Below are 8,726 nucleotides of genomic sequence, written 5' to 3' on the forward strand. Positions count from 1 at the left end.
CAGTATGACCGAAACAACTTTTCCAACTTTCCACCTTACCTCCCAGGTACACTTCATCAGTCCCACTGGTATGATTTCCCAAAACATTTTTGAGAAAACACTTTTATAAACTAAAACTCTTCAGGCTAAGAAACAACCTTCCCAACCGTCCATAACCGCGGACACGACTATTCGAATAGTTTTCACTCTGCAGAGGTTGTACACTTTCCCCACAAGATCCGGCAAATCCGTCGGGATCATCCCTGGTTCACCAAGCGTCAAAACGCAAGGCTCGGATAACCGATCGCAGTTTTTCGCTTGCTCGCCATAGCCTAAGACATGCCGCCTAGAGTTTTACCTCCCAACACCAGAGTCCGAGGGGTCGTTTATCCAGGAGTAGCAAATTCCCCGACCAGCTCGACCCTCCGGAATGCCGCGACCAACTGCGGGGCGAAGTTCAATGGGAGTTCATAGGATGTACCCCTGCCATCGGTACACAATGGAAAGGCGTCCCCAGTTCGTCGGGAAGGCCACGGTCGATAGGTGTCCATGCTCATACTACCCCTTACACTTGCAAGACCCAAACTAAGGCGAGACAAACTACTACGCTACGCCCCGTGCCCACTTTGGGGTAATGTAGTTGCACTGTCTTTTAGTCCGGGTGAGTACTTAGGCGCTAAAGTTTTCAAAAAAAAATTCTCCACTTACCTCCAGCAAATTCCAAAAACATTTTTGCCTTTCATAAACTCAAACTTGGGCAGGGCTACCCCATTCCAAGGTTTTCGAAAAACATCTTTTCTTGAAAGCATATTCATAACCATTTTTCCACGGGGCTCCCAACCCATAGTCTAACTTTTTTTGAAAAGTAGCGACAAGGATGATAAGGTGGTAAGCACCATATCAATTACTACCGCTTGTGTAACCGGTACTACCGCTCACGCATTAAAGATAGGCGGAAAATAGGCAAAAAGGGCATCTTGGGCCGGTACTACCGCCTCCTGGGCCGGTAGTAACGCCCATGTGAAAGTCTGCAGGAAACCGGAAAAGGCCTGGTGAGAGGGAGAGGAAAATGGGCCGGCCTGGCGAGCTGGGAGAATGGCTCGGCCCAGCGCGGCTTGGGAGCAAGCTGCAGCAAGCAGGAGCGAAGCTCGGCAGCGAGGCGTTGAATCCGCGTGGGGATCGAGCGAGGAGCATGCGGTGGGGCGCGGCTAGCTGGGAGTTGGGCCGTGACTGGGCGGTGGCTCAGAGCGGAGCGGAGGGGCGGCCTGGCTGGGAGGAGGTGGCCGGGTGATACGTCTCCAACGTATCTATAATTTCTTATGTTCCATGCTAGTTTTATGACAATACTCACATGTTTTATGTACACTTTATATCATTTTTATGCATTTTCCGGTACTAACCTATTAACAAGATGCCGAAGCGCCAGTTCCCGTTTTCTGCTGTTTTTGGTTTCAGAAATCCTACACAGGAAATATTCTCGGAATTGGACGAAACAAAAGCCCACGGCCCTATTTTCCACGGAGGGTTCCAGAACATCGAAGAAGAGTCGGAGACGGCCAGCAGGGGGGCCACCCCATAGGGCGGCGCGGCCCCACCCCCTGGCGCGCCCAGGTGTGGGGAGCCCACCCCCTAGGTCCCCCGACGCTGCCTCTTCGCCTATATATTCCTTCGTATCGAAAAACCCTAGTACGGAGAGCCAAAATATGAGAAAAGTTCCTGAGACGCCGCCGCCATCAACCCCATCTCGGGGGGTTCTGAAGATCACCTCCGGCACCCTGCCGGAGAGGGGAATCATCACCGGAGGGCTCTACATCACCATGCCCGCCTCCGAACTGATGCGTGAGTAGTTCATCCTTGGACTATGGGTCCATAGCAGTAGCTAGATGGTTGTCTTCTCCTACTGTGCCATCATGTTTAGATCTTGTGAGCTGCCTATCATGATCAAGATCATCTTATTGTAATGCTACATGTTGTGTTTGTTGGGATCCGATGAATATGGAATACTATGTCAAGTTGATTATCGATCTATCATATATGTGTTGTTTATGATCTTGCATGCTCTCCGTTGCTAGTAGAGGCTCTGGCCAAGTTGATACTTGTAACTCCAAGAGGGGGTATTTATGCTAGATAGTGGGTTCATGCCTCCATTGAATGCGGGACGAGTGACGGAAAGTTCTAAGGTTGTGGATGTCTTGTTGCCACTAGGGATAAAACATCAATGCTTTGTCTAAGGATATTTGTATTGTTTACATTACGCACAGTACTTAATGCAATTGTCTGTTGTTTGCAACTTAATACTGGAAGGGGTGCGGATGCTAACCCGAAGGTGGACTTTTTAGGCATAGATGCATGCTAGACAGCGGTCTATGTTCTTTGTCGTAATGCCCTAAGTAAATCTCATAGTAGTCATCATGATACGTATGTGCATTGTTATGCCCTCTCTATTTGTCAATTGCCCAACTGTAATTTGTTCACCCAACATGTTATTTATCTTATTGGAGAGACACCACTAGTGAGCTGTGGACCCCGGTCCATTCTTTTACATCTGAAATACAACCTACGCAATCATTGTTCTCTCGTTGTTCTTTGCAAGCAAACATCATTCTCCACACCATACGTTTAATCCTTTGTTTTCAGCAAGCCGGTGAGATTGACAACCTCACTGTTAAGTTGGGGCAAAGTATCTTGATTGTGTTGTGCAGGTTCCACGTTGGCACCGGAATCCCTGGTGTTGCGCCACACTACACTCCTTCACCAACAACCTTCATGTGGCCTTCATCTCCTACTGGTTCGATAACCTTGGTTTCTTACTGAGGGAAAACTCGCTGCTATACGCATCATACCTTCCTCTTGGGGTTCCCAACGGACGTGTGCTTTACCGTCACAAGGAGCTACTTTTCTGGCGCCGTTGCAAGACCCGCCACGCGCAAGCACCGTTGCCCACACCGGCGGCTGTGAGAAAAAAGGAAGGCAGGTCGGCTGGTACTTCCGGGCTTGGTACCGCCATACCCTTCCGGGCTTGCAGATGCCCCACCCGTACTGGGCCGGTATCTGGCCTGGTAGTACCGCTCCCCCTTTTTCTTTTTCTTTTTAAAACAAATAGGAGGCAACCGTAAAATACATAACTTGAGATAGGAACCTCGGAATGGAGTGAAACATATTTTTCTGGAAAGAGGACGACAAGAGGTACCTACACACAAGGTGAAAACATGGGAAAGAGTGGAGGATGATTTTCTATGCATTTAGAGGAGCAACCTCTCAATATGGTAAACCGGGAAAATCATCCAACTCGAACATGCAACATGCGTTGCATCCGAAATCTGTTTCCGATGTTCTAGAGCTTGTCATGAGAATGAACACAAGCTCTAAAACATCTCATGGATAAGAACCAACAACAACCAAGAAACACGATGCAATGCATGCAAGTTTTGAGCTCTCTCCGAAGATGCGACCCACTATCCTATCGAGCACAAACCTTGTCCTTGCGCGTTACACTCGAGTCGGTAAGCTCCGTCTTCACCCTCTTCATCTTTGTACATGTCACCATCTTCTTGCAACATACACGCCACCGTCTTCATCCATCTTCTACGCACGCCACCGTCTTCATCCATCTTCTATGTCGTCTGCATCCCTCTTCATCTTCTACACCGTCTTCATCTCTCTTCGACACCGTCTTCATCCATCTTCTTCATTGTACTCGATATTCTTCATCTTGCAACCTTGAGACCAACATATGACTATGGACACAACCTAAGATAGATTCTCAATACAACCATTAGTCCATAGGGATTGTCATCAATTACCAAAACCACACATGGGGGCTCCATGTTCTTTCAGAGAGCCAGGTAAGAATGAGAAGTTTTTGAGGAGATAAGAAAGATAGAAGCTAAGCTTCTGGTTACTTAGGAAAATAAGTTTCGTAAATAGTTTTTCCAAAGTAGTATTTTCCTATCTAACGACCATGCTAACTAAGGTCTCCGACAGTCGGGATGGCTCTGATACCAGCTCTATGGGACCCCGAACTAGCTGTCCGAAACACCCAAACCGATGCACCTAATGCAATGGCTAAGAACACCAGTAAGATGCCCAAGTTCTTCTCTCCCAAATTCCAACAAAGCTACAAAAGCTATTGGGGGAATAGGGGAGGAAGAACAAATTGGAGGAGGAACACCAAATTACTCCAAGATCTAGATCTAGCAAGATCCCCTAACATGGAGAGGGATTCACTTGGTGGAGCACTAGATCTAGATCTCCTCTCTCCTTTCCCCCAAAAAGATGCAAGAAATAGTAGAGGGATCAAGAGGAGGATCAAGCTCTTCAAAGTTAACAATGGAGGAGAGAGAATAGATGTACAAGAGCTAATGGGGAAGAGGTGGACAAAGGGTATAAATAGGGGGCTCCAAAATATAGCTGTTGGGGCAGAAAATGGCCAGAAAACACGCCCGATTGGTACTACCGCTTGTGTAACCGGTACTACCGCTCGTGCATTAAAGACAAGTAGAAAATAGGCAAAAAGAGCATCTTTGGCCGGTACTACCGCCTCTGGGGGTATTTATGCTAGATAGTGGGTTCATGCCTCCATTGAATCTGGGACAGTGACAGAAAGTTCTAAGGTTGTGGATGTGCTGTTGCCACTAGGGATAAAACATCAATGCTTTGTCTAAGGATATTTGTATTGTTTACATTACGCACGGCACTTAATGCAATTGTCACGTTGTTTGCAACTTAATGCTTGGAAGGGGTGCGGATGCTAACCCGAAGGTGGACTTTTTAGGCATAGATGCATGCTTTGGATAGCGGTCTATGTTCTTTGTCGTAATGCCCTAAGTAAATCTCATAGTAGTCATCATGATATGTATGTGCATTGTTATGCCCTCTCTATTTGTCAATTTCCCAACTGTAATTTGTTCACCCAACATGTTATTTATCTTATTGGAGCGACACCACTAGTGAGCTGTGGACCCCGGTCCATTCTTTTACATCCGAAATACAACCTACGCAATCATTGTTCTCTGTTGTTCTTTGCAAGCAAACATCATTCTCCACACCATACATTTAATCCTTTGTTTTCAGCAAGCCGGTGAGATTGACAACCTCAACTGTTAAGTTGGAGCAAAGTATCTTGATTGTGTTGTGCGAGTTCCACGTTGGCACCGGAATCCCACGGTGTTGCGCCGCACTACCTCCTTCACCAACAACCTTCACGTGGCCTTCATCTCCTACTGGTTCGATAACCTTGGTTTCTTGCGAGGGAAAACTCGCTGCTATACGCATCATACCTTCCTCTTGGGGTTCCCAATGGACGTGTGCTTTACCGTCACAAGGAGCTACTTTTATGGCGCCGTTGCAAGACCCGCCATGCGCAAGCAGCCACTTTTCTGGCGCCGTTGCCGGGGAGATCAAGACACGCTGCAAGGGGAGTCTCTCACACCCAATCTCTTTACTTTGTTTATTGTCTTGCTTTATTTTATTTTCTGTCTTGTTTGCTTTCTTTATATCAAAAACACAAAAAATTAGTTACTTGTTTTACTTTATTTAATTCGGTTTTTCTCTACTTATTTTTATTATTGCTAAAATGAGTACTCCTGAGAACACTAAGTTGTGTGACTTCACTAGCACCAATAATAATGATTTCATATGCACTCCTATTGCTCCACCTGCTTCTACAGCAGAATTTTATGAAATTAAACCAGCTTTACTAAATCTTGTTATGAGAGAGCAATTTTCTGGTGTTAGTACTGATGATGCTGCTGCCCATCTTAATAATTTTGTTGAAGTTTGTGAAATGCAAAAGTATAAGGATGTAGATGGGGATATTATAAAACTAAAATTGTTTCCTTTCTCTCTGAGAGGAAGAGCTAAAGATTGGTTGCTATCTTTGCCTAAAAATAGTATTGATTCATGGACTAAATGTAAAGATGCTTTCATTGGAAGATATTATCCTCCTGCTAAAATTATATCTTTGAGAAGTAGCATTATGAATTTTAAGCAATTGGATAATGAACATGTTGCCCAAGCATGAGAGAGAATGAAATCTTTGGTAAAGAACTGCCCAACCCATGGACTAACTACTTGGATGATCATCCAAACCTTTTATGCAGGATTAAATTTTTCTTCAAGGAACCTATTGGATTCAGCTGCTGGATGTACTTTTATGTCCATCACTTTGGGTGCTGCAACAAAGCTTCTTGATGATATGATGATCAACTACTCTGAATGGCTACTTGAAAGGACTCCTCAAGGTAAGAAGGTAAATTCTGTTGAAGAAACCTCCTCCTTGAGTGATAAGATCGATGTTATTATGTCTATGCTTGTTATTGGTAAATCTCATGTTGATCCTAATAATGTTCCTTTAGCTTCATTGGTTGCTCAAGAAGAGCATGTTGATGTGAACTTCATTAAAAATAATAATTTCAACAACAATGCTTATAGGAATAATTTTGGTAACAACTATAGGCCATATCCTTCTAATAATAGTAATGGTTATGGTAATTCTTATGGTAATTCTTACAACAATAGTAGGAGTGTACCCTCTGTTCTTGAAGTCATTCTTAAATAATTTATTAGTACACAAACTGCTTTTAACAAATCTGTTGAGGAAAAGCTTGGTAAAATTGATGTTCTTGCTTATAAGGTTGATAGTCTTGCTGGTGATGTTGATCTTTTAAAACTGAAAGTTATGCCTAATGAAACTAAAGATATTAAGTCATTTGCTACAACAAACTCTATCCAAGTTCGAGTTAATGACAATATTAGAAGGATGGCTGAATTGCATGCTAGGTGGGAAAGAGAAGAAAAACTAGCTAAAGAGAATAATATAGTTAAAGTTTGGACTATTACCACCACTAGTAATGTTGATGCTTCACATGTTGCTAAACCTCCTATTATCAATGGTAAAATAATTGGTGTTGGCAATGTTTCTACTTCTACTACAAAGCGTGCAAAATTTCCTGAAACTGCTGAACTGTTTGTGATAAAAGTGCTGAAATTTTTCAAAGTGTTGGGGACAATGGTCCCATTGCTTTAGATCATAATGGTTTTGATTTTGATAATTGTCATATCTCTGAAGTTATTAAGTTCTTGCAAAACCTTGCTAGAAGTCCTAATGCTAGTGCTATAAAATTGGCCTTTACAAAACATATTACAAATGCTTTCATTAAAGCTAGAGAAGAGGAATTAAAACTTGTAGCTTCTATTCCTAGGAAGTTGGAAGATGGTTGGGAGCCCATCATTAAAATGAAGGTCAATGATTTTGATTGTAATTCTTTATGTTATCTAGTTGCAAGTATTTCTGTTATGCCTAAGAAACTTTATGATATGCTTGACTTGCCACCTTTAAAATATTGTTATTTGGATGTTAATCTTGCTGATAATTCTATAAAGAAACCTTTGGGGAGGATTGAGAATGTTCACATTATGGTTAATAATAACCTTGTCTCTGTTGATTTTGTTGTTTTGGATATTGAATGCAATGCATCTTGTCCTATTATTTTGGGAAGACCCTTTCTTCGAACCGTTGGTGCTATTATTGATATGAAAGAAGGAAATATTAAATATCAATTCCCTCTTAAGAAAGGTATGTGTTATCACCAGAATTTGACCGGATCAGAGGTGGGCCGCGATTGGAGATGGGCTTGAAGAATATACATGGAAGAAATACATGAATCGGCCTTGTATACAAAGTTTGGGCTAGTTTGCCCGTGTATCACGTAACATAGTAGGATACGTGTCGGTTAGATAGAGTTTGGGCTCGTGCCCGGTTGGGATTATTCCCACGTTAGAAAGTCTACGGACTATAAATATGTATCTAGGGTTTATGAAGTAAACAACAATCACGTTCACCACAAACCAATCTAGGCGCATCGCCAACTCCCTTGTCTCGAGGGTTTCTTCCGGATAAGCATCATGCTGCCTAGATCGCATCTTGCGATCTAGGCAGTACACGTTTATTCGTTGTTCATGCGTTGCTCGTGTTGAAGCCTTTTTGATGGCGAGCAACGTAGTTATCATAGATGTGTTAGGGTTAGCATTGTTCATCGTATCATATGCTGTCGTCGTGCAACCCTTAGACATCTAGCCGTCCTTACACCTATCTTAGGTGTAAGGGTGGCACCCCGCTTGATCATTATTTAGTAGATCCGATCCGTTATGATTGCTCCTTGTTCTTCAAGGATTAGTTTAATATATGTATAGTTAGGCCTTACAAACGGGTTGAAGGATCCAGTGGCGCGTATAGCCCTAGACAGGATGTTCCGAGGATCAACTTCGTGTTGGTTTTTAGGCCTTGTCTAGGGTCGGTTTACGATCACCGTGCGTGGCCGCCAGGCTCAATCACGAGTAGGATGTTCCGATTATGCGGTGAAAACCCTAAATCGTAGTAGGTCGTTTTAGCTTTATTTTGATCAAGCAGGACCACCATCCGATCGTACACCTCGTACGCATCATGGGTGGATCGGCTCCTTGAGCCGATTCACGGGACAACCCGAGAGCCGATCGAGGCTCGTATTTAATGTTTACGTGTATGCCATGCATGAAACTAAGCGAGGCACATCCAACACCTTCCTGACGAGGTATAGGTCAGGTGGCACGCCCTTGCATCAGCATCGGACGTGCGTGCCGAGTCTTTGCGGGCCGTCGCTCGGAGGGACCAGGGCCGGCCGCAGTCCTGGGAGCCTCCCGGCTCTACCGTGTTGCCCGTCGCTGCTCGCCGGTGGGTTTCGACCGCAACACATTCGGCACGCTCGGTG

Source organism: Lolium rigidum, chromosome 6, assembly GCF_022539505.1.
Source record: "Lolium rigidum isolate FL_2022 chromosome 6, APGP_CSIRO_Lrig_0.1, whole genome shotgun sequence".
In the NCBI taxonomy this organism is placed as follows: Eukaryota; Viridiplantae; Streptophyta; class Magnoliopsida; order Poales; family Poaceae; genus Lolium; species Lolium rigidum.